General features: G+C 34.9%; 1 long non-coding RNA gene across 1 annotated transcript in view; it reads right to left on the reverse strand.

Moving 5' to 3' along the window:
• LOC143228638 (uncharacterized) overlaps positions 1–27,329 on the reverse strand; it is a 39,977-nt gene that overhangs the window by 2,972 nt on the left and 9,676 nt on the right. The window contains exon 3 of the long non-coding RNA XR_013015369.1: positions 20,054–20,163. This is a non-coding gene — a long non-coding RNA (uncharacterized LOC143228638). The remainder of the gene's footprint in view (positions 1–20,053; positions 20,164–27,329) is intronic.

The raw sequence follows: 27,329 nt of genomic DNA on the forward strand, positions 1-27,329 counted from the left end.
TCTAGTTCACATGTTAACAGTCGTCGTTTGTGAAAGTTGATATAAACACTATTTTATATCAACTATTTATATTATATTCTATTACTAGTATTTCCTGACGTAACCCAATCGACCCAGTAAGCCTTAATATCCTGCAAAATGCCTCGTCAACACCGGATATTACAGGTGTAGCGTTATTAACGCATGCTATAATATATTCTATTTCACTCCTAACTTGTTAGAATATCATAAAAAGCTGAACAGATGTGAAAAGCGTTTCGAATCAGACTTGATGAGCTCTTGTATTGAGCGAACGGCTTCTTTGGAAAATTGAACAAATATTCCTGAAGAGATATGTCATATCTAGCTATGACATATAGCTATAAACAATATAGCTTCGTGGTTTCTTTCAGTAAAATCTTGTTTCAGTTTGCAATGAAAGCATAAAATAGCATTGTACAACTTATCAGTATATTGTGTAACTATATTTCCTCACTGATGGACATTAACTATGGAATTGTAACTCAGTTAGTCACTAAAATACATATTTCTGTTTCTAAGTCTGTACATTAATGAAAGTAATTGTATTTTCTAAGCAGTATTATCCTAACGCTCGAAAGTCGTATGAAGTTTAGTTGGAACTAATTGTCGAAGAGGAAATATAAATTTTAGGATCATGAGGTTGAGGGGCAAGTAGCTGCATTGATTTATAGACGAAGTTAAAACAAATTAATTTGTTAATTATTTGAATTTCATAATCTTAGTGCATAAATTTATTTGGTAAATATTGTAAAAACATTTCTTGCAATCATAACACTTGTAACCCCTGTGTGTTGGCTGTAGGCTTACGAACGTACGAGACTAAAATATGGGGTTCGATTTTTTGTGGTAGACGAAGTGAAGATAGTTAATTGTGTGAATTTGCAGTGTGAAAACAACAGTAGTTGTTTTCTGATACCATCGTGATGAAAATGGAAAAAGTAATCTATATTTCATTGTTTGTCTAACAAATGAACTGTCCTCCGATGGTAAAGCAGTAAATTTATGGACTTATAACGCTAAACTTCGTGGTTCGATTCCACGTGTTCACAGCAAATGGTCTTGCTTGGAATGAAAAGCGATTAAATTTCCAAATTTAATCAAAATAAATAGTAAAAGACATTTAAAAACGGTTCATAAAGATTACATATCGTATAAAGTATAAATAGGCCATCACGTCAGTTCATATCTTAATGCGTCCTTTGTTGCAATGTTTTGAAACCAGCTACAAATAGCGGAACAAATTTGAACTTTGGGGGGCAACTTATTTTCTATATTAATCGTAACCATTAAATTCAGGGTAGAAATGGCGATTTTTTTCTGATAACACTGTGTAACACAAATTTTGTTCCTGGATAGTATGTGTTATTTCTTAATTGTTTATGTTGTAAAAGTACAGAAAATGGTCATTATTTCCTTCAAACTTTGTTTTTGTGACCTGGATAATGAAATTTAGAAACTAACCTATTTTATGTGTAAAAATGAACAAATGTGTACATTTTCATTTACGTAAGGTCTGAATAAAACAACATATGAATCAAGACTTACATGTATTTATACTGAAGTTATACAAAAATGTTTAGAGGTGAGTAGTTTTTCGAGATTTGCAACTATAATGTAAATCACTTTCATGTATCAGCCACCAACCATAGTCTCCCATCATGTTTTCGTCATACGCTCCCAGGTCACAAAAGCAAAGTTTGAAGAGAAAAATAGGTCTTTTCCATTTACTTTAGGTATAAGCAATTGGGAAATAACACTTTCTGCCCAGGAACAAGAAAAAGTAAAAATTCCACAGCCGAAGAAGTACTTCATTAACAGGTTAAAAATTGGGTCACGTGACTCAGTACTTTACATTCCCGATTCCGTCATCTGTGACACTAATCATAATCTTTGACCTCGTGCTAATAGAAAATTAGCTTTATTATCATAGTTTGTTATATGTCAAGACATACTAACTATAAACTTTGAAGTCTACTCGTATTTAAAAACCGTTAACTTGTATGTAACTATCAACCGCTGTTAACTTTCAATGTATCGGTTTCGACCAGCGATGAAACAATAATAATCGTGAATGAACCAATGGGGTTGCGCCAAATGCGGGGAGAATGTCCGTATGTATCAATTATGTAGTTATTTATATCAATAAATAAATCAAAAACTATTTTCGTTAAATACAATACTAATGAAAAGAAAAGCCACATTAAGATATCTACTGTGTCCGCCACAGGGTGTCGAACCCCGGATTTTAGCATTGTAAGTCCGAAAACGTAGCGCTGTTCCATCTTTTATTTTAACAACAGCTTGGAATGACAGTACATATTTTAAAGAAATCCTGTCTACAGTATCAATAAAACCATAATGTATTTTAACAACAGGTTAGGAGAACAGTACAGGTTTCGAACGTAACGTGTCTACAGTGTCAATAAAACTACTTCGTATTTTAACAACATGTTTTAGATTTATTTTAAGACTGTTTTTACTTAAAATGTCTTAATTATACGTACACTGTTCATGTTTGTTGTTTGTGCAAAGATATACAAAGATATTCTGCGTTAGTCTACATAGGTTTTAAAGTGATACAAAGAAAGACAAAGCATCTTAGCTAATAACATCCACCAGCAATTCTTGGACTGCTCTAATCGGATAGTAGGGTTTGGCTGATGCTCTTGTGATAACCTATTTTTTTCGAAGCACCGTCACGTGAATCCTGGATTGTCTGGTGCAAGTTTGAAGTGCCAACCACTTTGCCACGCCCACCACATACATAAATTATGACACTATTTTAATAATAACTCTGAAATTGTGTACAACTGCACTATTTGTTTGTTTTTTCATTTCTTAGTTACTGATGAAGACACTAATTTTCAGAGTTTAAAACCTCGAAACTGTGGACTAATGACAAACATACGTATTAATTAATTATGCATGCAACCGAGAAACACCTCTTTGGTTACATAGTTTACGATCCTCTCCTGATCTTCGCTGTGTAGAGGAGGGGTAATATTTTATCTTGTAGCGGCAAGTTCTGTCGTATAAATAACTATTTATATGTACGTTTCGCACCTTAAGATTTTATGAGCACCTCGAGAGAGAAGACTGCACCTGTACTAAAGAACGTAGGAGAAACGTGTGTGTGTGTGTGTGTTTTGTACTGCTGCAACTGAAGTCAGTACATTTCATACAACGCTAGTGGCAAAATTTATCACTAATAATTAATTAAAACATAAAACCCAAATAAAACGATGTTTATTAAGACGAACCATGGACTATGTGGAACGAAGGAAGTGAAGACGGCTGTCATTCCGAGTTAATCTGTTGCGCCAATAGCATGAACTAATAGTATAAAACCCTGTTTCTGATTGGATGCACGTCGTTTAAGCAAGCCAATTAAGACGCACGTTGGAGTGTAGGTAATAACTATTATTTATAAAGATAACGAATTATTATGAGTTATATTTTATTAGGCTAGGAATGTCACACTTATTTTATATTTCGTAAAGTTAGACGACTTTTATCTGCACTGCGTTACATAGTGTGTTAATTTTTTTTTTGCACTTTGAAATAATACGTTTTCGCTTGTAAAAAGCGATCTTTTTCACATAGTTTTAATTTCATTGAGCAACAAGTTTAAGAAGAAAAGTAGTTTTAGTCTAGTGATGTGTGTTGATGCATCGAAATTATAGCATCGTTATATGAAACTTAATCAAATAACTGTTTAAAATAGTCTTACCTTTAATAAAAACAACATTATAAAATTATTTGTATCACTTTTATTCACACTAAATCAGTAAATCTTCATTGCCACACAATGTCTTTTTCCAACAATATATTACTACTCTTACCTTATTGTTCATACCATTTCCTTACACTGGATCTTTTCATTGTTTCTTTTTTTCGCACAAGATTATATAATATTTACTATTGCTACACAATATATTTTTCCAACAATATATTACTACTCCTACCTTATTGTTCATACCATTTCCTCACACTGGATCTTTTCATTGTTTCTTTTTTTCGCACAAGATTGTATAATATTTACTATTGCCACACAATATATTTTTCCAACAATATATTACTACTCCTATATTGTTCATACTATTTCCTCACTGGATCTTCATTGTTTCTTTTTTTTCGCACAAGATTGTATAATATTTACTACACAATATATTTTTCCAACAATATATTACTACTACCTTATTGTTCATACTATTTTCACACTTCTTTTCATTGTTTCTTTTTTTCGCACAAGATTGTATAATATTTACTATTGCCACACAATATATTTTTCCAACAATATATTACTACTCCTACCTTATTGTTCATACTATTTCCTCACACTGGATCTTTTCATTGTTTCTTTTTTTCGCACAAGATTGTATAATATTTACTATTGCCACACAATATATTTTTCCAACAATATATTACCACTCCTACCTTATTGTTCATACCATTTCCTTACACTGGATCTTTTCATTGTTTCTTTTTTTGCACAAGATTATATAATATTTACTATTTCCATATTAAAACTTTCCTTATTTTTCATAACAGATCATGCTACGATTACCATTTTTGGAAAACATAGATTTTGTTACTCCAACCGTTTTTCATACAAGATTTTATTAATTTTAAATTTTTTTCCACTTTGATAAAATCTTTTTCACCATTAGTGATGTTGTTACTAATATCTCGCCTTTTACAATGTAGATACTGTTATCGTTCCTTAGGTTCATTTAGAAACACAATTTCTTGTTAACTGTTTGTTTGTTTTTTGAATTTAACACAAAGCTACTCGAGGGCTATCTGTGCTAGCCGTCCCTAATTTAGCAGTGTAATACTAGGGGGAAGGCAGCTAGTCATCACCTCCCACCGCCAACTCTTGGGCTACTCTTTGACCGTAATATTATAACGCCCCCACGGCTGAAAGGGCGAGCATGTTTGGCGCGACGGGGATGCGAACTCGCTACCCTCAGATTACGAGTCGCACGCCTTAACACGCTTTGCCATGCCGGGCCTTCTTGTTAACTTACTAGTTAATGAAAAGTGTATCACGCTTTTAATTTACTTTTATTATCAAATATTGATTACAAAAAACAACAGTGATATTTTATGTACCAGGCATCTGCAAAATGATGAACCTACTTAACACTAAACTACAAACTGGTGAGCCTACTTAACACTAAACTACAAACTGGTGAGCCTACTTAACACTAAACTACAAACTGGTGAGCCTGCTTGACACTAAATTACAAACTGGTGAGCTTATTTAACACTAAACTACAAACTGGTGAGCCTGCTTGACACTAAACTACAAACTAGTGAGCTTATTTAACACTAAACTGCAAACTGACGAGCCTACTCAACATTAAACTGCAAACTTTTAAGCCTACTTAATACTAAACTGCAAACTGTTAAGCCTACTTAACACTAGCTTATTTTAATGTCAACATGTGAAATGGTATGCCATCTTGTCAAGCTAACTCTATCGTGTTATCAAGTATTAGTTCAAACTCGGGGAATATAAACGTCAGGAAAAATATTTAAAAATAAACAAACTAAACATAAAGCTTTTTCAAAGTAATTTAATTTTAAAAAGTTTATGGGCACGGCCTAAAGCTGTGTAACGTTATTTATATCGTAAACAAGTATATGGATGGAAAATGAGTAAGATCTGTTAGGTTTGATGTACATATTTGTTAGAAACGTAAAGCCAAGTAGGATTGTATACTTATAAAGGACATATATTTATAACTTATAAATGACATTTATAAGCAAATATCACATAGAATTTTTGTTTTCTTTATTACGCATTATTTAGTTATTGTTAATGTTCCTTACGCATTTGACCCTGAAATGAGTCATTTCTTGAGTGGTCGTCCAGAAAAAATCTAGAAGATAGGAAACTAACGCCCATGCAATAGGAAGTTCACTGTGAAGAATGGTGTTTAATGGACCACAAAACCCTTATTTATACGTAACGGTGGTCATTTTCGGCTAAACATCTGTAAAGTGTGTTTTCTGACACAGTAAAGCATGATTGTTCAGCCTTCGGCTTTCTGTTGTTAAATATGGTCGAACCGTGTAGGTTGGCCTGATCAAAGTCCCAGCAGGGGTTTATTGCAGGCGAAGATAGCTGTTCAAGTAGATTCATTATCTGAAACGGAGGAAGAATAATCTACAGTGGCAGTAAGATGGTCGAACCTCCCTCCCTTTATGTCAGACTGAGGCTGTAATTGCCTATGTTTATTGTGAGGAGACCCCTTACAAGGCAAAACAAATCACAAGCAAACTGAATGTTTTTTTGCGGGCGATTAAACCTTATTTTGTTGCGTTACAGAAACCTTAATTGTTTTCAGTTTAGGAAACTCTAAGAGTTTATGTAGCAAGAAAATAGCAAGAGAGTTATTGGGTGAGCTTACATATACTTTCTAGAAATCGGGACTTTCTCTACATCATGTAAAAAGACAAATGCTTATAACACCGAAAATTTTAAAGTTTGTATAACTAATGTAAAAACTGCAATTGTTGAATATTCCACTAATTACACTTAACGTTATTTGTCTCGTCGTCTTTGTTTTTTAACTATGAACATTTGTATTTATCTTTATTTTGTATTTAGTATGAATTGTCAACATAAATACAGAGTCGAGGTTGATATAAAGTTGGTTTGGTGGTTTTGTTTTGTTTTGAATTTTGCGAAAAGCCACACGAGAGCTATCTGCATTAGCTGTTCCTAATTTAGTAGTGTACGACTAGAGAGAAGGCAGTTAGTCATCACCACCCACCTCCAAGTCTTGGGTTACTCTTTTACCATCAAATAGTGGGATTGGTCGAAACATTATAATGCCCCCACGGCTGAAAGGGCGAACAATATTTGGTGTGACGGAGATTCCAACCCGCGACCCTTGAATTACGAGTCGAGTGCTTTAACCACCTGGCCATGCCGCGTCGTTGATACAAGTAAAACGAATACTTTTATTTATAAAGATGTGGTAAAGGTACAGAGTGCAGACTGGAATCCCAGTATTAAGATCAAGATATCTATGGATCAAAATTTCATGTCCTGTTTAGGATTTAGAAAGGCCCTAGCCCTGAACACGTGGCAGACATTTATGGTTTGAAGTTTCTAATTTCAGATTAGCTAGTTAAATAATTACCTTGAGATTCAAAATTTAAAAAGTAACTGAAAATGGATTTTCCACGTAGATTATAATACAATTTTTCACTTTTTAAAACTCCAAACACCTGAAGAACATGTGAATTATATATATATTTTTTTTTAACATTTCATTCATTGACTCACCAGGTTGTGTTGTCTAATGTCGGATTAAATACCATTCATAAACAGACGAAACGTAACGTTTCAAAACGGCTGGTATGAGTATTAAAACTTTAATTAAAGTAAAGAGAGAATAACGTTTCGACATTCTTAGGTCATCTTCAGGTTAACAAAGAAGACAGAAGGTCGTAACTTTGTTCTGTACTTTATTTTAATAAAAGTTATAATACCCATCCATACCAACCCTCTTGAGAATACGTTTTTACTTCAAGTTGGTTTCTCATCATTACGAGATACGACCTTTTGCTTTTTCAGGCACGAACTTACTTTAGGTCTTTTACTATCCAGTAAGTGAAGTTGCCCACTCAAACATTTACTGTTACTCTTCGTACATACCAATTTAACAGTCGCTTTGTGTTACACTTAGGATAATTAATGAAGCCACTTACATAACATTTACAATCACAGGATACGCAGCGAAGCTAGCCACACGCAAGCATATTGCTACACCTAATACATGTTGTAAAGCCATCTATACAGATAGTTTCTACCGCACTACAGTTACAATAAATATTTTAGTTATATATAAGGCTCATGTCCATTTAATGAAAAATATTAATTCTCTGCTTGGAAACATAAAATGTCTTAAGGCTAAGATACACAATTGCGTCAGGATCAGTTGTAGACTACAAATATATAAACAAGTTGAAATTATAGTCACGTTTTATGGTAGACAAAACTAATATCACAAGCTTATAACAGAGTCTGCGTTCATCACTAAAGGGGTGACGATCAAATGAAACTTTTAGAGCTTGGTGTTAGGAATAGTGAATTTGTTAAAACCATTGTTGTTCTCATATATATATATATACCTCAAACCTCTGAACCATCACATTTACCAATTAAGTTGTATGGATAAAAAATAAACATAATTACCCTACTTTTATATAATTGGAAAGTATTCTGATTCGTACGTTTGAAAATGTTGTTATTAATATTCTATAAATTATTCGATCAAAAAATATGAATTTTAAAAGTGAAAATTCACAAAGATTGAAAACTTTATTGTGGGTTAACTGATGTTTCATGTTCTTCTGCTCTAATTGTAGACAATGACAAATATATCTTGTAATTTTATGATATAATTTGCACAAGTGTACAGATATAAAGAGGTTTAGAAGGATTGGGCTATCTGTACTCTGCCCACCACGGGTATCGAAACCCGGTTTATAGCGTTGTAAGTCCGCAGACGTACCGCTGAACTACTGAAGGGGGGGGGCAGTTTAGAAGGAAAGACATACAATTAATGAACAAAAATAGGATTAATGTAAACCAAATACGTAAACTTTTTCATATGAAGCTTTGTCACGTTTTTAATGTACAAAATCTATTTTATAAAGATGTATCTAGCTTGAACTTGTGTAACTTATAAACTTTGCTAAAGTGTTATTGATAGATTGAACTTAATTGAAGTTGAATATAAATGCTTGAAAAAGTTTTAGAAATATTGAAACAAAACAAAACTTTACCTGTTTTAAACTTCAAATATAAAGCATCTTCTAATTTTAAAAATCCTTGTATGATATATACACCTATTGAACAATGTTTCTGTAAAAATGGTTAGAACAGTTATAAAGATAAGAAGTAAACAAACAATCTGATATACCTTGTTTATGAGAATAATTATAACAAATTTTAAAATAATATTCATAAAATTATTGTTTTAATAATAATTTTATTATTAATTTATTGTTTTCAATTAATATTTATAAAATTATTGTTTTAATAATAATTTTATTATTAAATTAATTTATTGTTTTCAATTAATATTCATAAAATTATTGTTTTAATAATAATTTTATTATAAAATTAATTTATTGTTTTCAATTAATATTCATAAAATTATTGTTTTAATAATAATTTTATTATAAATTAATTTATTATTTTCAATTAATATTCATAAAATTATTGTTTTATAATAATTTTATTATAAAATTAATTTATTGTTTTCAATTAATATTCATAAAATTATTGTTTTAATAATAATTTTATTAATAAATTAATTTATTGTTTTCAATTAATGTTAATAAAATTATTGTTGTATGAAATATAGATGTTATCAAAAACAGATATATATGTGAAACATTATAAGAAAGTAATAAAAAAATAGAACATTACGAAAATGTAATGACAAAGAACTGACAGTGTCTCTTGAAAATCTCTGTGTGATTACAGCATAAAACATAATTATGTTAATGAATATCCAATTCTCTTAAGTTTTTCTCAGAATGCAAATATTTTTGTCTTTAATAATGTTTCTCATACAACCTTCCGTATTAATTTAAAAGATTGACTTGTCTTTTAATTAGTTTTAACTGAAATTCAAGATCTGCAAAGGCTTTTTATGATAGTAACAATCAATAACTTTGTAATTTTTAATTTATTTGTTATCGTTGTTATTAACTAACTGTTATTAGTTTTATTACAAAGATTTTCCAGTTAGCAATAATAAGGCAAACCTAAAAGTGTCGATACGTTTGATATCAAATCAAATAATTATATGAAATTAGCTTTTATGTGAAATTCCTAAATTGGCATAGACCTCCTATTAATTCAGATTTATTTCTAATTTTCTTTAGAGTGTAACAAATGGAAGCGAAAGTTTGTTAAACGAATTACTAGATAAAATGTAAAAAAACTATATCAATAAGCTTAGTTTCTGGAATATAAGTAACAATGAAATTGTTTTATAACACTCCAAACTTATGATTTCTATTGCTTTGTTCAGAAAAAAATAATTACAAGTCTTATTCGTGGTTTAATTAATATGTTTAATACACTTATAAATAATAGAACTTTTAGTCCGATAATTATTATAGATTTGATCGGTTTTAATATTTATAATAGCTATGCTGTGTTTAAGAATCAAGTTTATAAGAAAGCTGTAAGAGTTTCAATGAGAGATAATTATATTTATTTTTAATTAAAATATCCTTATAGATAATTACTTTAGTTTAATTCACATATAAGTAATTTGATGATTTAAAGTTTGTTTGTTTTTGAGTTTCGCGCAAAGCTACTCGAGGATTATCCGTGCTAGCCGTCCCTAATTTAGCAGTGTAAGACGAGAGGGAAGGCAGCTAGTCATTAACCTCCCCCGCCAACTCTTGGGCTACACTTTTACCGTCGAATATTGGGATTGACCGTCACATTATACGCCCCCACGGCTGGGAGGGCGAGCATGTTTGGTGCGACCGGGATTCGAATCCGCGACCCTCGGATTACGAGTCGAACGCCTCAAGACGCTTGGCCATGCCGGGCCTGATTTAAAGTAATTCGCACATAATATTTATAATATATGTATTATTAGTGATTACGAAGCTGTATTTGAAGGCCTCTGTTTGCATTTGGATATTAAGATTTCTAATTATCTTTGCGTTGTTAACATTTTTGAGAAAAATAGGAGGGTGGTTTATCCTCTCCTGTAATAATATTTCTTTGGAATTAATTGTGTTTCAGTTGCATGGTTCTGCAGAATTACCACCAATGATAATTATTCTTACATCTAATATTAAGTTGTCAGATCAACAACTAATATTACAATATTTATTTTTTCTTGGTGAAAACCTACAAAATGGGTCCACAACAGGAAATCAAACTCACAACTTTTGCGCTGTAAGTCCATATACTTACCACAGACCAACGGGGGTATACAGGTTTAATCATTTTACCTTAAAAATGTTTCATTTTGTTTGTCAAAAACATTTACGTTCGCATTTCTTAAAGTTTGCAATGTTACAAATAGTGTTTCGATACCCGTAAAAAACACAGCACAGATAACTCAAATGTTTCCTGAGTTATAAGTAAAGAACACAGCACAGATAACTCAAATGTTTCCTGAGTTATAAATAAGGAACACAGCACAGATAACTCAAATGTTTCCTGAGTTATAAGTAAAGAACACAGCACAGATAACTCAAATGTTTCCTGAGTTATAAGTAAAGAACACAGCACAGATAACTCAAATCTTTTCTGAGTTATAAGTAAAGAACACAGCACAGAGAACTCAAATGTTTCCTGACTTATAAGTAAGGAACACAGCACAGATAACTCAAATCTTTCCTGAGTTATAACTGAAATAATTTGCACTAATAATTTCAGTTCATCGTGGATATTTCTGGCTATTTTGATCTATTGAACTCATTTTGTTAATTCGACTTTCACTTCTAATTAATTTACATACTCGTCCGTACATTATTTCTTCTTATATAAATAAGAAACGACCTAGGTTAGTTCAGTGTAAGCAATTAAAAGTAGAGGATGGGATAAAACTATTAAATACTTTTGTTTAGAATGATGTAATATATTTTTAACATGCTTTATTTTCTAAATTTTTCTTTCTTTCTATTTTCCACACAACATATGACATAGGAATAGGACGTTGTAGGCTTGAACACGTGCCCTTTGTAACATGTAAATTAATTGAGCTTATATCTGATAGATGGTATATCGCTATCGCAAATATCTCCAAAACCGAAATATAAATAATTTACTTCAACTTGTGAATTGTGACTCAGACTACAACTTGTGACTTGGTGTTATTACGGTTTTGTTTTTTTTTATGTTTTCCTTTCTGGGTTTCTAGAGAAGTGACTTTAATGATCTGCATAATTATAATAATTATCTGTTTCTATTACTATTATACGAAGTTTATTAAGTTATTTTAATGGTCTTATTTTAGTATAAAGAAGTGAATTTCTTCAAGTTATATAGCACAGACTGCTTGGTTTTGTTTTTGTAGTTTTCACCGATAGTTGTACCGTCTTTAGGTAATTAGAGACCTTATCATCGGAAATTGTGAATAGTCTAAGTTATATTAGATTCTCGAGCAATTAATAATAAGGACCTGAGATTACAACATACTGTTCTGTCGATAAACTGTAATTCTTCGGAAACTATCCAGGTTTTGAAATGAGTGATGAGAATTATATTTGGGTTACAGCTTCCTATCATATTGATATTATTAAATGTATTGAGATAATATGGGACTTGAGTCACTGATAATGGCTTGGGATTATATAAGATTTTTCAGTTCCGTAGCAGGCGCGGCATAGCCAGGTGGTTAAGGCACTCGACTCGTAACCTGAGAGTCGCGGGTTCGAATCCTCGTCGCACCAAACATGCTTGTTCTTTCAGCCGTGAGGGCGTTATAATGTGACGGTCAATCCAACTATTCGTTGGTAAAAGAGTAGTCCAAGAGTTGGCGGTGAGTGGTGATGACTAGCTGCCTTCCCTCTAGTCTTACACTGCTAAATTAGGGACGGCTAGCGCAGATAGCCCTCGTGTAGCTTTGTGCGAATTTCAAAACAAACCAAACACCATCAGTTCTACGTCGAAAAAATTTCTTGAACATGTAAAATACGTTAAAATCGACAAGACACCAACACCATAGGCAACTTAATTGTCTTTCGTACAAGGAAAATATAACGACCCAACGGCTGAAAGGGCGAGCAAGTTTCGTGTAACGCGGATTCCATAGCGCGACCCTCGTACTGCGAGTCGAGCGCCATAATCACCTGGCCAGAAGATAGGGAAGGAAGTGGACATATCACTTGATCTGGCTAATGATCACAGAGCAAACTAAACCTTCACAGTTTGATGTTTGAATAAAATCTTACCTTTTCCTTCAGTTAATTTTAGAACATTACTTTTATGACTGTTTTAGAGTTGAGTAACATTTTACGATTGGAAATTCTAGGTCTATTATTTTTTCACTGAAGAAGCCAGTAATGTAGGATTCTTATTCTCCATGTAAAATTTAGACGGTTCAGTAGCCAGATCAAGTGATATGTCCACTTCCATCCTTATCTTTTACCCTCGGCAAATAGCCCATTGTGGCTTTGCTGTAAGAAAAACACACACACACATCCTTATGTTGTTGGGTTATATTTTTATTCCTTTTTCAAGTTCATTATCCAGCCATTCATAGGTGTGTTTTTTTTAACTTATTTTTAAATTATTTTTATAATGCTAGTCTGTTTACTTTTTATTTAAATAGCGTACACGGATTACTAGGTTATAAAGTGTATTCTAAAGTTTAAATAAATTCTTGCATGCAATAGTAAATAATAGGAAGTCAAAAATCGAGAAGACTGTTTAGCTCTATCAAATGATGGTAAAATTACGGTTACTGCTAGAACCAGGCAGGCGCTAGGCCTGTTGAAGAAATATGGTGATAAACGAAAATAAGAAATCTCCTCATTGGCTATCGCCGATTTTCGACTTTGGGACGTCCTGGTTAGCTGAAAATGGGCACATACTTGTAGTGAATATAGAATGACTAAAGCTCTTCATATCTAGCTTCTAATGATTTGTAGGGTAGAAAATCCAGATTTATTTTGTATTGTTTTAATCGGGCGTCCGTGCCATCGCTACATAGGAAGTGTTAGTGCACTCTCATATAATAAGCTAGTGTATTTAATATGACGATTACATTAAATGTTATGTCAGATGCTAAGTCTCTAAAATTAATAATGGTGGTTATAACAGATTCTTGTTTCAGTAATATCGCGTTTTTTCTTGAGTCTGACGTGTCGGAAGCAGTGAACGCGTTGACAGTATAAGTACCTTTCATGACAACATCAAAATGTTTATAATATCTTTCCAGTTCAACAGAATAAGTTCTTAAAATTCTAACATACGTTCAACCATGTAACGTATTGACAAGCTCGTTGTGAAATATTTAGGTCCGGCATGGCCAGGTGGTTAAGGCATATGATTTACAAGCATATGATTTTGTATCCAAAGTGGTCTTAATTCAATATGGCGAAGTACATCAAAACCTGGCTTGCATTTAAGTCGTAATCTGAGGGATTCGGGTTGATATCCCCGTTGTCAAACATGTTTACCTTTTCAGCCGTGAGAGTGTTATCACCTACGATCAATCCCATTATTCGTTGGTAAATTAGTGGCCCAAGAGTTGGTGGTGTTGACCAGCTGTTTTCGCCATCAGGTAAATCTTTCTGGATATCACTGATGATGCATCAGCATCCAAGGTATCCAAAAGGATTCAAGCAGTCTTACAACAACTAAAAGCTGGATAAAACATAATATAAAAACAAACATGTTTACAGCTTCATTCTTAATAAGCAAACTACCTTACTGACAATGATATTAAAGTTAATTTAATGTCTGGTCATATGTCTCCATAATTGTAAAGTACGTGTTAAATTAAACCATGGTTTTTGTATGAACATTTTTTTACGTAACTTCGCTTATTTCTTTCACTCAAAACTGAACGTTAATAAGCATATTGATAATCGATTTCTACTACTCGCTCTTTCCATTCTTAATCTATCGTTTGTTTAATAAAGAAATCAGAAGGAAATCATTGTTTAAACCCACAGAATAAATCATTTTCGCTGAGGTTATAGAATTTTGACAACTGTTGAGATTTAGTTTGCTAAAGAACCATTGGGAATTTTCCCCAGGTTTAAGTAATTATTGGTCAGTGAGAGATGTGTTATACGGGTTCTTTATCAATTTTTTAATGTTGTTGTTCTGTTGGAAGTGATAGATATTCAAAATTTTGTGGGAAGCTTAGTAACCGTTGATTTGAAAGTTTATTTCTAAATCAAACTGAAGAACATACATTTATTTTCGGTAGGTCAACCGTTAGTTAGTATGAATAATCGATAACATGCTACTCGCTAAGTGTAGCCATGTTATATAGGTGGCTGTGAAGATTGATTCGTATGAAGTATCCATCAAGCAAATGCGTATTAAAAAAAAAAAGAGACAATTATAATTATATTTAATGTGTTGGATATTGCAGTAACTTATTGCACACTTTATAATCTCAAGACACTCGCAGTCAGCGATAAGTGAAATTCTGATTTGGTATAAGAAAAAAAATAATTAAATAGCACTTATTCATAGAGTAAGACTTCCAAACATTGAACTCAGAAATTACACGTTATTTACTCATAAAGAGCGGATTGTGTTGATCAATAATAATAGGCCCCTGCATGGCCAGGTGATTGAGACACTCGACTCGTAGTCCGAAAGTCGCGAGTTCGAATCTCCGTCACACCAAACATGCTCGTCCTTTCAGCAGTGGGGGCGTTATAATGTGGCGATCAATCCCACTTTTTGTTGGTAAAAAGAGTGGCCCAAGAGTTGCGGTGGGTGGTGATGACTAGCTGCCTTCCCTCTAGTCCTACACTACAAAATTAGGGACGGCTAGCACAGATAGCCCTCGAGTAGCTTTGCACAAAATTCAAACAAACAAATAATCTATAATAGTAGAGATTAAACTTAATTCTCTTATACGCACGTGTGGTTGTATTTATGACTTCGTATATTCTGAATAAACCCCCAAACCAGTTACTTTTCATACATATACCAAAATTTCGGTATTTTATTCTCTAATTGGATTTTTACAGCTAGTACAAGACTAAGAATGACTAAGTAATTAACACCCGTCTCGTTGGTTGTGATGAATTATCCAAAAAAGAAGCATTGACCCTTCTTTAGAGACCGCGAAGGAAAAAGAAAAGCGGGGGGGGGGTGCTTTTCAGCACGATACAATACGCTCTTCCTTTCTTCCACACATCGTGATTTGTCACACAGTAGGGGGCTCTTCCATCTTCTAACTTCTATTATCTTGTGGAATCCGATTTTTTTTTTTTTAATCGTGAGGAGGTAATCACTATGGCGACCTACAGTAGGACTTGTCAGCCACTAGTGATAGTAGCGTATATACATGTTTCACACCTTAAGTGCTTTAGTAACAGACCGATACCAAAAAGAATTCTCCCGGCCTTCTGTATTACACACCACTAATGTTCTTTCCTCGATGTCTTCACGATCTTTCCACAACAGCGTTTCGAGTTCTCTGTATGCTATCAAGTGGAACTAAGTGGTTGTTTCTGGAAATACAGATGTTTGTGTCTATGCTTACAATGTTCATGTTTTATAGTTACGTTAAGGTTTTAAACTGCTTTTTATAGATCGAAGCGCAGAAGCAGTTTTGTAACCTGTTATAAGTTTCAGATAATCTCTGAAGTTGGTTTTGGTTTTGTTTTTCTTGGCCTTAATGGCTCAGAGTACAAAAACAAATACAATGACGCGTCTTATTAAATACAATTACGATGCAATTTAAGAAAATATTGCTTCGCCACGTTTTGATACTGAAGATTGTACATGGTGTATTTAAACGATTTTATGTAAATTTAAAACACTTAAGCATATATAGTAAATTGGTTATTCATTCCACGTTTATTCCATATTCAATAACAATTTGTTCAGACCTGAATTTCCTATAGTATTGTGTATGTATTATGACGTAATTCAACGCTCACTTTAGTCACCAAACTCAATAAATTCATTCAACAAATAAAACACAAATATTTAGTTTTATTCATAAACGCAAAAAAAAAAAAAGAGAGACCCAAATCCCTTATCACAACATCAGTGCAGAGGAATCACTGTATCGGGTTTTGACGTTTTTAATTCAGTAACCTTACGCCTTGTCGATTTGGATTGCTTCTGTGAGGTTGATGCCTATAAAATACACTACAAAATAATACGATCCACATTAAGTGCAGATGTATGTTGCGATGTGAGGTTAATATGAAAGTTGGAAGCTGCTGTCGAGCGTAAATAGTCCATTCACTGGTGGTGGCGGCGCTCTAATATTATTCTGCACAGCTATTTCTCTGACGATAACCAATAAAATTCACTCTAGCAGAATGTCTTGGGATTATTTATTTGAGTCGATATTAAACGCTTTCTGATTGCCTCTTAAATATGTGTATTTTTATAATATAACACTTTGTGTCTATTTATTATTTCTTGGAGCTCGGACTGCTAGAATTTTACTCGTCTTTGAATTTTCTTATATCAAAATCCAAATGTTAGTGTTGTAAGCTGCGAGAGCAACTGACAAGCTACCTTAGAGCAGGTTTAAAGAAAATTTCAATTAAATGGCTTAAGCGTGACGCCTAGAAGTAATTTGGTTGCATATTAAACCAACCTCTAACTTTTTCGAATGACCGTCACTATTTTGTACTATACATTCGTGAGAATATTTAATAAATATTAATTTTTATCGAATAAATAAGTAGAAAGATTCGACAGTGATAAAATGAATAGATAAGACCGGCTGATAGGGCTGTTTCTGGCTTAGAGAAAAGCTGTTACTCAAAACGTCACCAAGTAAATAATTTGTTTTCTTTGTTTTTCAATTTCGCGCAAAGCTACACGAGAGCTATTTGCGCTAGCCGCCCTTAAGTTAGCAGTGTAAGACTAGAGAGAAGGCAGCTAGTCATCATCAGCCACCGCCAACTCTTGGGCTACTCTTTTACTAACGAATAATTGTACAATTCATTCTATATACAAGGACGTCATAACAAATAAATATGTTCAGGGACGGCTGTTTTACCAAAAGTGTCTGACCATCTTCCCTCACTCTTCCCTAATCAAGCTTGTGTCCTGAGGATTAAGTTACTCGAAAATGCTTAATATTTCTTAGTTATAAATATGTATATAAACGATATCATTAACTTTACCATGCTGTTTAAAGGCGGCGCATTGTATGGGCGCAGTATATTATATCCGTCTTTAAGATATTTAACTTGGAGGCTATATTTTCATATTTCGCTAAATCATTGTCTGATAAATACATAAAAACCTCTATGTTATGAATTAACTGTTTACCTACAGGACATTTCACATCTGTCTACTTACGTTTATGTACAAGAGACGCTATTGAAATTCTAAACATACTCTAATATTACTTCTTTGCAACGAGGCTTATGACCCTTCCAAAAACATGTTTAGAGCAATAAAGAGACCACACAGATATATTAAAGAAATAAGGTCATTATTTAATAATACACAATAAATATTTAGAATGGGATCCACCCACACATCAGTTTTTAAATACGACACAAATTCATTTGACTATATAAATATAAAATATTGTGACACTAATAGCATGTTTCGACATCTTATTGTCAGTCATCGTTTGTTTCGCAAGTTAACCGTATCTATTAATGCACTATGTAACCTAAACTGCCAATAAAACAGAAGATAACAAAATTCGATGCCGCTTTCGAATCAAAGAAGCGATAGCTCGAATTTAATTCTAAAAAGAACAGATACTAATTTCCCATAAGTTCCACCAGAATTTCAACTCTATAGCTTCACCATGAACCGACACATGAATATTGCAGTACAATACCTTACATGCCCATAAGAATAGAAATGAGGCTTCACATAGTTCGTCTCAACAAATACAATTTACGACATTGTATGTTCGTTAGAACTGCAGTGCTTGTAAGCTTAAACTTTTAATGACTATAAATAAAAATTATGTGACAAAAATATGCTACATAAACTTTTATAAAACATCTACTTTTAGAAAACGTTAGAAAAACGTTTTAAGTTTAAGACAAAACAATACTTAATATCCCTTGTTTTAGTTTAGTACATTCATTCTCAAACATTTAGTTTCGCGGACCACTTGAATTTTGTTTTTAATCTCTGCGGACCGGAATGTACAATATATTGTCGTTAACTTTCTGTAATGTTGCAGTCTCTACACGAACCACCTGATTGAGAACCTATATTGTATTCTTCCGGTGAATATTGTTTCATTGTTAACTAAAGCATGTTTATGATAATGTTTTCTTCAAAGTGGATGTTTATTCAAAGTATATCAAATGTACTTCATACAACTGGTTTATTCAGGTTCAAGAAGTCTCTTTACAAAGTGATAAAAACCCTATAACCCGAGCGCTTTCGAATGGTGGACCATCTTTGTTCAGGGGCAGAATAGTTTATAAAGTAAAATTGTCACACGTAACGGGTCAGGTAAGTAAAACTAGAATTCAAACCACAGCATATATAAATTGTTATGATTAATTATTCTATTTTAAATACTGGTTATTAGGAGCCACTAGTGGATTTATTTAGAGAACTGCTATTTAAGAACAAACACGCATTTCGATACTTCGAAATTTAAGTTATAGAAGAGTTGCTTAATATTAAGAATATAATAAAATGCTACGTCAGTTGTGTAGAAAACTGCACTATAAAATTAAAACATAAAACACATCACTTCAACGTATTTCTGCCATATTACATGTATATATATATATATATAATATATAGAATCATATTTCTTTGTTGAATATTTAACTGGTTCCAAGATTCTAGGAACGAACCACAAAAGGCAAAAGGCATTTTAGCTCTAAGAACGTTATAATTTGGACAGTCAGTCCAGTTATTCGATTTCGAATTGCCTTATAGGCGGTTGGTTTTAACTATTTGCAGCCATCCTTCTGATCAACACTTCTCAGTTGGGTGTGATCATTTCTGAACCCATAAACCACTAATCTATCCGTCGAACAAGGCTTACAAACAACAATACCAAAAATAGTTAACTGAATCTTTTTAAAAAGAAAGAAGATGTTTTGGGTAACTTAGGTTTACAGTCTTAATGGAGTAAACTCTAAATACAAAACCCAGGTGTTATGTGACGTTTTCTCTACATTACTGACGGTTGATTATTATCAATATTTAATTAATTTCTGTCATTGTTGTTGGGAATGGAAACTATTTACTCGTTTGATAAGTTTTATTTTTACCTTCAGATAAATATAGACTTTTTCGCCTTTCATTTTTCAAGAAAGTGAGATCAAGGTACGATATTAGACCAACCAGATAAGAGTCATTAATAACTATTACCTTAGATCTAATCTCAGTTTTTGTCAAACTCCGTACATCTCAAAGTGCAGACGCCCGTGAAGCTGGAGGTACAGTCTCAATACGTGGATGAATAGGTGTAACAGCTCCTCCTATGAATGGAAAATGAAGTAAATTTCGAGGAAAAGCATATCTGTTTTTTTATAATATACTTTATTTTATTCGTCTCAAATTTAGACATCTTAATCTATTTATATTGCATACCCCCTTACTCTTATAGATAGACTATATTTAATTTACCTTGTTCGGTTGTTTTTAATTAATCACAAAGTTACACGAAAGGCAATTTCTGCTCTATTCACTAAAGGTATCGAAACCCGGTTTCTAACGTTGTTAGGCCCGGCATGTCCAAGCGCGTTAAGGCGTTCGACTCGTAATTCGAGGGTCGCGGTTTCGAATCCCGGTCGCACCAAACATGCACGCCCTTTCAGCCGGGGAAGCGTTATAATGTGACGGTCAATCCCACTATTCGTTAGTAAAAGAGTAGCCCAAGAGTTGACGGTGGGTGGTGATGACTAGCTGCCTTCCTTCTAGTCTTACACTGCTAAATTAGGGACGGCTAGCGCAGATAGCCCTCGAGTAGCTTTGCGCGAAATTCAAAACAAACAAACAAATTCTAACGTTGTTAGTCCGCAGACATACCGTTGCGCTACCGGGGATAGGAAAGTTAAATTCTAGTAGGGTCATCAGTAAATTCATGTTAGAACACCATAAACACTGTATATGTGCGTGTTTCCTGAACATTATAACACTCGAAATTACAGGTGCAATGAAATAACTTACAGAGATGCAGCAACCATTTAAATTAAACTACATTTGCTATTGGACGAAACGAATTACTTTCGTTCTATCCCGTACTTCTCAGAAGAAACAAAATTTGCATATCGACAGACTGCCTGGAAAAGTTAAGCTGTACGAAGGTTGATGTGAAGGAAGCTTCAGCACACGCTGACATATGTAAACATATTAATAATATGTATTAGCAGCAGAAAAAGACATAGTGTGAGATCTCAATATCGGCATTGCTAGTTATGGAACATCCACAGTACTTATCACCACTATAAAGACACACACATATATATGGTGTGAGATATTAATGAAGACACCACCAGTCGAGGCATATCCGTGGTTGTGAGATGTGACTAATGGCATCACCACTAACGGCTCATGTGTAGTGTGCAATAATAATAAACATGTCAACATGAAGTGCACGAAAACACGTATGATGTGAACTGTTAATAGTGACATCACCGGTGGGTTTGCAGTGTAAAATATTTATAACGAGACCATCAATAAATACGTATATACGATGTAACCATAATCTTCATGGTTCGCCAGTGTCTGAGCGTTGTTTCAGTAGGATAATGACAAATATTTATTACTCAATCAAGACAAATTATACAACACATAAAGCGTGTTCAGCTTACCAGAAACATTGTATGAATTATTAAGGAAATTGGGGTAATGGATGTGATTTCCTCTATCTTCATAAGCATATACCCGATGTTCTTGACAGTTTATTCTTTGTTAAAAAACCATTGTTTTATAATAGCATGATGTTTCATTCTATGATGGACACGCTACAAGGTAACGTAATAAATGTTAAGCAGAACTAACTATAAGTAACATGTATTATTTATGACTGAAAATGTGTTCTGTGGGATAATAGTAATAAATTTGTATATTTAAATAAATAGGTATAATAGCCTTGAAAAAGTAACAGAAAACTATAACAAATTGTACTATAAATATATGTGCTGTATCTTTTGAAAAGTCTTGTTATTTTCGACAGAGCTCCAAAACTTCAGTTAAAATACTGAATACGAGTCACTGGAGGACTGTATTTTTATTCAATTTCAGTAGTGTGCAAAAAAAAAAAAATTACAATATCACATAGATAGACGTTAATAGAACTCATGATAGAATCATAAATGGGCGTTTTTAGGGGAAAAAAAGAGAGGCCCTGGTTCAGCTGTAAGTCGTTGGACTTACAACTTTAAAAAAAGAAACAATAATTGATTTCTAATCGCTGAGGTGGGTCGCGGGTGCGACTCGTAATCTGAGGGTCGCGGGGTCACACCAAACGTGTTCGCCCTTTCAGCCGTGGGGGCGTTATAATGTTACGGTCAACCCCACTATTCGTTGGTAAAAGAGTAGCCCAAGAGTTGGCGGTGGGTGGTGATGACTAGCTACCTTCCTTCTAGTCTTACACTGCTAAATTAGGGACGGCTAGCGCAGATAGCCCTCGATTAACTTTGCGCGAAATTCAAAAACAAAACCAATATCCGCCGCAGGTAGAGCACGAATGAGTAAATAAAATATTAAATAAAAAGTAGAATACTACGTTAACCAGAAAACGACTAATTTAATATTACTTGGTTGACGTTTATTGGCGCAAAGCAACTAGTCTATCTGCGCGAAATCACCGGTAAAAACTAAAAACTAAAAGTAAAATGTGTATAAAGGAATCATGTTAAAACAAACCAAAAGCCAATTTTCGAATTAAAAACTTAAATAGAATTAACAAGCTATGAATATTAAAAATTTAAAAACAGAACTGAGGTGAACAGTGTCACCATCGCCAATGACACTGTCCAACATCAGGGGTCAACCCATAATAAAAACATGTCTAAAATGGTGCCATTGGTCACGGTCTTAATGACGGCATGCCAGTAAAATGTGGGATTTTGTAACTTGAGTGTCACACAGACAATACCTTGGTGAATCAGTCCCAGATAAAAGAAAGCGATGAGTTAAAAAACAACGACCAATGCGTAGCCTCGTCAGGACAACTTCCTCCTTCCGATCCTTACGGAAGCAAGACGACCAAAGAGCAAAAGGAGGTTTGATCTAGAAAAGCTTGCTATCACTTTGTTCACTCCAACTCGAGTGCCAACTGTCGCAGTGCCGACTGAGTCTTGAATATAGAACCGTAGTCCAAGTGTACGACAGGCACGATCCTGATAGCACTAGAGCAGACGGATTTACTTGGAGTGTCAGCGAGCTCGTTCTCGCGAATACCGACGTGACCTGGTGTCCAGAAGAACTGGATAGAGATGTATGATGAAGAGAAATGGGCCAGTTTTGAATTCAACGAGTAAAGCGATTTCAGAGGCAGTAGAGAGCTGAGCGAGTCAGTATAAGTAGTACAACTGATGTAATGCATGGTTTCTACACGACCCAGGGCAAGAGAAATGGCGCACAATTCAGCAGTGGCCATAGAAACTGTAGAGAGGATCCTGTGTGCAACCATCGAATAACAACATACCATGACAGAACCCAGAGAGTACCCTGATTTCGAACCATCAGCATAAATGGGAATGGAAAGACGGTTCGAAAGATGTTTGGCAAATAGAAGATGGTACTTCTAATCAGAAGTATTCGCCTTTCTAAAATGACTCAGGGAGAGGTCTCACTTGGGGATGGTAATAAACCATGTTGGGATAGAAAAACCAGTGGAAACAGCAACGCTATCCAAGGACAGAACCAATTCAATCAGCTGCGTCTGTATAAAATGACCGAAAGAAACAATAGCAGACCATTTATTCTGATAAAGCATGGTCCACTGAGGAAAGAAAACACAACTCCAAGTGGGATGCTGTGGTAAGGATCGAAGTTTTGAAGTATGCAGTGAAGGCAGTTGCAAACGGTGGACGTGTAGACGAGGTTCAAGAGACTCAGTGTACAGACTCTGGACTGAAAAGTGTGGGAAGCCCCCGTGCAGAGCCAGATGGTGAAGGGGGTTCAGCATCTTCAAGTCCTAGATCTGGCAGAGCCATAGACGAGACACCCATAGTACAGTTTTGATCGAATGAGATAAGATAGATCTTTAGCACAGAACATCGATCTGTTTCTCAAAGGGTAGAATAGAGGACATGGAGGTTGTTTAATGCCCTTGTACATTTGATGCAAAACCGTTTGCTGTGATCTACTTCAGTAAACGATTGAGGGCAGTCTGTAGATGCAGCTCACTACACCTCATGCTCGATGACTGACATGAGATGTGGAAGTTATTGACATAAATTCCATTTGCAACTGTGAAGGTATTAATCTTTATAATGAAAAGTGTGACACTCAAGAAACAGCTCTGAGGGACTCTAAGTTCTATGGGAAAGAACGAGAAAGTGTTGAACCCAAACAGAGTTGGAATTGCTGGTCCATTAAAAATGTTTAATAAAAATGGGCAAATTGCTACACACCACATATGAGTGGAGATCTCCACATAGTATCGTAAGCCTTCTCAAAGTAAAAAAAAATGCAGGAACAAGATGTTGTTGCTTTAGAAAGGCTTCCATGATTGACGGTTTCAAGCCGAATCAGGTGGTTCACGATGAAGCCATGTCATCAGAAACTACATTGAGCAAGCGAGAGAAGATTGTTAGATTCGAGGAACCAAATAAGACGAGCATTAACCATTCTCTCTAAGATCTTACACTGACAGCTTTTGAAAGCAATTGGACGGTAGTTTGAAGGAATTTTGGGATCCTTCCCAGGCTTAGAAAAAGGGAGAACAATAGCCCAGCACCAAGCATCAGGAAAAACATTCTCCTGTCAAATCTGGTTAAAAACAACCAGAAGAATAACAAGAGAAGCAGGAGACAGATGGCGCAGCATCTCGTAGTGAATATCATCAGATTCAGTCAATGTACTCTCAGACCAATGAAGAGTAAGTTTGAGTTCCACCAGTGTAAAGAGGCTATTGTAGTCATGGATGTAAAGAGGCTATTGTAGTCATGGAGACGATAAGCTGAAAAGGAAAGAGGCGATCGCTCAGCCTGATGGCTAAAAACTAAAAAAGTGGGGGATGAAGCAGAAGTGCTAGCTGCACGAGAAACACTGTCGTCGAGAGTATCGGCGATGTTCTGGCCATCAGCAACTTCCTGATCATCGGAGAGCAAAAGGGTAATGGGGTGGAAGTATACTGTCCACTGACCTTCTGAATCTTGTCCCATATGACTTCGGAACTGGTGGTAGAAAAAATGCTAGTTGTGAACTTAATACAGAATTCCTTCTGGATTTGACATCTTATCTGCCGGGCACGTGCACGGGCCCGTTGGAAAGAGATGCGATTTGAAAGTGTGAGATACCTATGAAAGGTATCCTAGACCTGTTTTTGAGCCTTTCATGCCATTTGGCAGGCAGAATTTTACTACGGACGAGGATATCATGGAAAACACGTCGAGGTTTTAGGAATATATTAAGCAGCTTCCAGAATAATACAGTCTGTCACTGCTACCATGCAGTCGTCTATCCATAGCTTACAGACAGCAGTGAGATGAAGTTTTAAGAGAGCAGGGAAAGAGGGCTAGTTAGCCTAGTCCAGCTTCCGCTGAGGTACGTGCGTTGGGTGGCATCGACTATGGTCAGTCTCCCTCAAAATTATAGGAAAATGATCACTGTCTCATGGTACTGTCAACCTCTGACGAGAAATGAGAGAAAAGTGAAGGAGAGCAGATAGAGAGATCAATAACAGTAAAAGACTGACTAGGTGCATAAAAATAAGTATAAGAACCAGTATTGAAGAGAGAAAGGTTGTGTGTAACTGTTCAATGAGGACATTAAGGTCTAATTGACCATAGGTCTTTCCAGGAGACAGATAGAAAGAACACACTGTGATGGTACGGTGTACCAAGTGGTAAAGACGGGCTGAGCACATGCTGGTCAAATAACAGTGCCATCTTTCCACAATTTTTCACTTCTGTACAAAGAAAACTGTCAAGAGGTGCCTGCATCGGCAGATTTCAGAAACGTTTCCTGAAAGGAGAGACGCACAGGATGATAAGAAGCAATTAAATCCTTAATGCCATCTATAATCGAACGGAAACCTCGATAGTTCCACTGTATTTATGTGGGCATTTTTATTTAGGTGGAAAACTGGGTGTAGAACCTTTCAGTTTACGTCCACATCGTTGTTCTTTATTAGAAGGAGGTATTTCTACCTCCATAGATTCTGGGCATGTCTCTGTCAGAAGAGGTAGAGTCCAGCGACTGAAGTCGAGAACAAATAATCGTTCGACGTTTCGGAGCCGAAGAAGAAGATGGACCAGAGGAAACGCCAGAAGCCAGAGCAAATGGAAGGAGCGCTGGGGACAGAAATGTTCCCCAGATGTTGACGTTGATTCACCAACTCTTTTAACCATGTACGGCATATGACCGAGATGGAGTATTGGATAGAAACTTTCGAGCTTTGGGGTAAGAAATATTTTAAACCGTTCTCAAAAGTTGTACCTCTTTTTTTCCTCCATTCACCTGGGACAAGAACGAATGTAAGAGGGGTAGAAGCTACTACAATTAATATAATGGAGGCATAAGTCAAGGAACCATGACATCAGTCTTCGAGTGAACGAACTGTTGACACTGAAAACATCTGAGAGGGTTAAGAATATATGGCTGTACCTTACCATTCAGATAACCTGTTTTGATGGTGGAAGAGGGATGTGGTGATGTAAACGTCAAAATTGGTACATTTTTAGGTTCCGTCCTTCCGAGTGGAAATACGGCGCACTGCAGAAACGCTTTGGCTGGAGAAACCAGCCATGGGAATGTTCTTTAAATCCCTCTCAACAATAACTTCCCGAGATGAATTCAAAGTAGCATGAGGAGTAACCTTAATGAGTATATCCTCAATGGATTTTGAATGCATTAGGAGTTCACTGTATTTCGGAGTGGATTTTTTTTTCACCAAGATGTTCCCAGACTAACTTAGCTAACAAATCCATCTAGTATCTTCCGAATAAAAAATGGAAACAATTGCCCTAAATATTTGTCCGATAAATAATGTAATATCAGAAAATAAGATACAGGTTTTGAAGAAATTAAAAACTGTTATTCATATTTTTAAAAACGTGGTCGTTTACCTATGATAAGTTTTTTATTATTTTATTTTGATTTGGAGGTTCCTTAATAGACAAAAAAAATTTCAATGTCCACTGTTCCCACCTATCATGGAGACCTACGAGGAGACGCACTGTAGTGCCAAACAAGAACATTACAGCAACACCCTGGTTTTGTGAGCACTATACTCAATCACCAGCGTCAGACACAATGCCCACAACACCTGTTGAGAACGTCCAACATTGGTTGACCCTAGGCCAAGTGTACCAGCCAACTGAGCCTTGGAGGGCCACCCTTAGGCCGCCCAGCTACAGCAATTCAAGGCCAAAGTGGTGTGTTAGGGATGGATTCCCCAACCACCAGGATCCTCTCCTTTCCTTCACGGGTCACCACGCACAGCAGACATGTGAGTGGATGTTTAGAT

The sequence above is a fragment of the Tachypleus tridentatus genome, chromosome 1, assembly GCF_004210375.1.
Source record: "Tachypleus tridentatus isolate NWPU-2018 chromosome 1, ASM421037v1, whole genome shotgun sequence".
NCBI classification, from domain to species: Eukaryota; Metazoa; Arthropoda; class Merostomata; order Xiphosura; family Limulidae; genus Tachypleus; species Tachypleus tridentatus.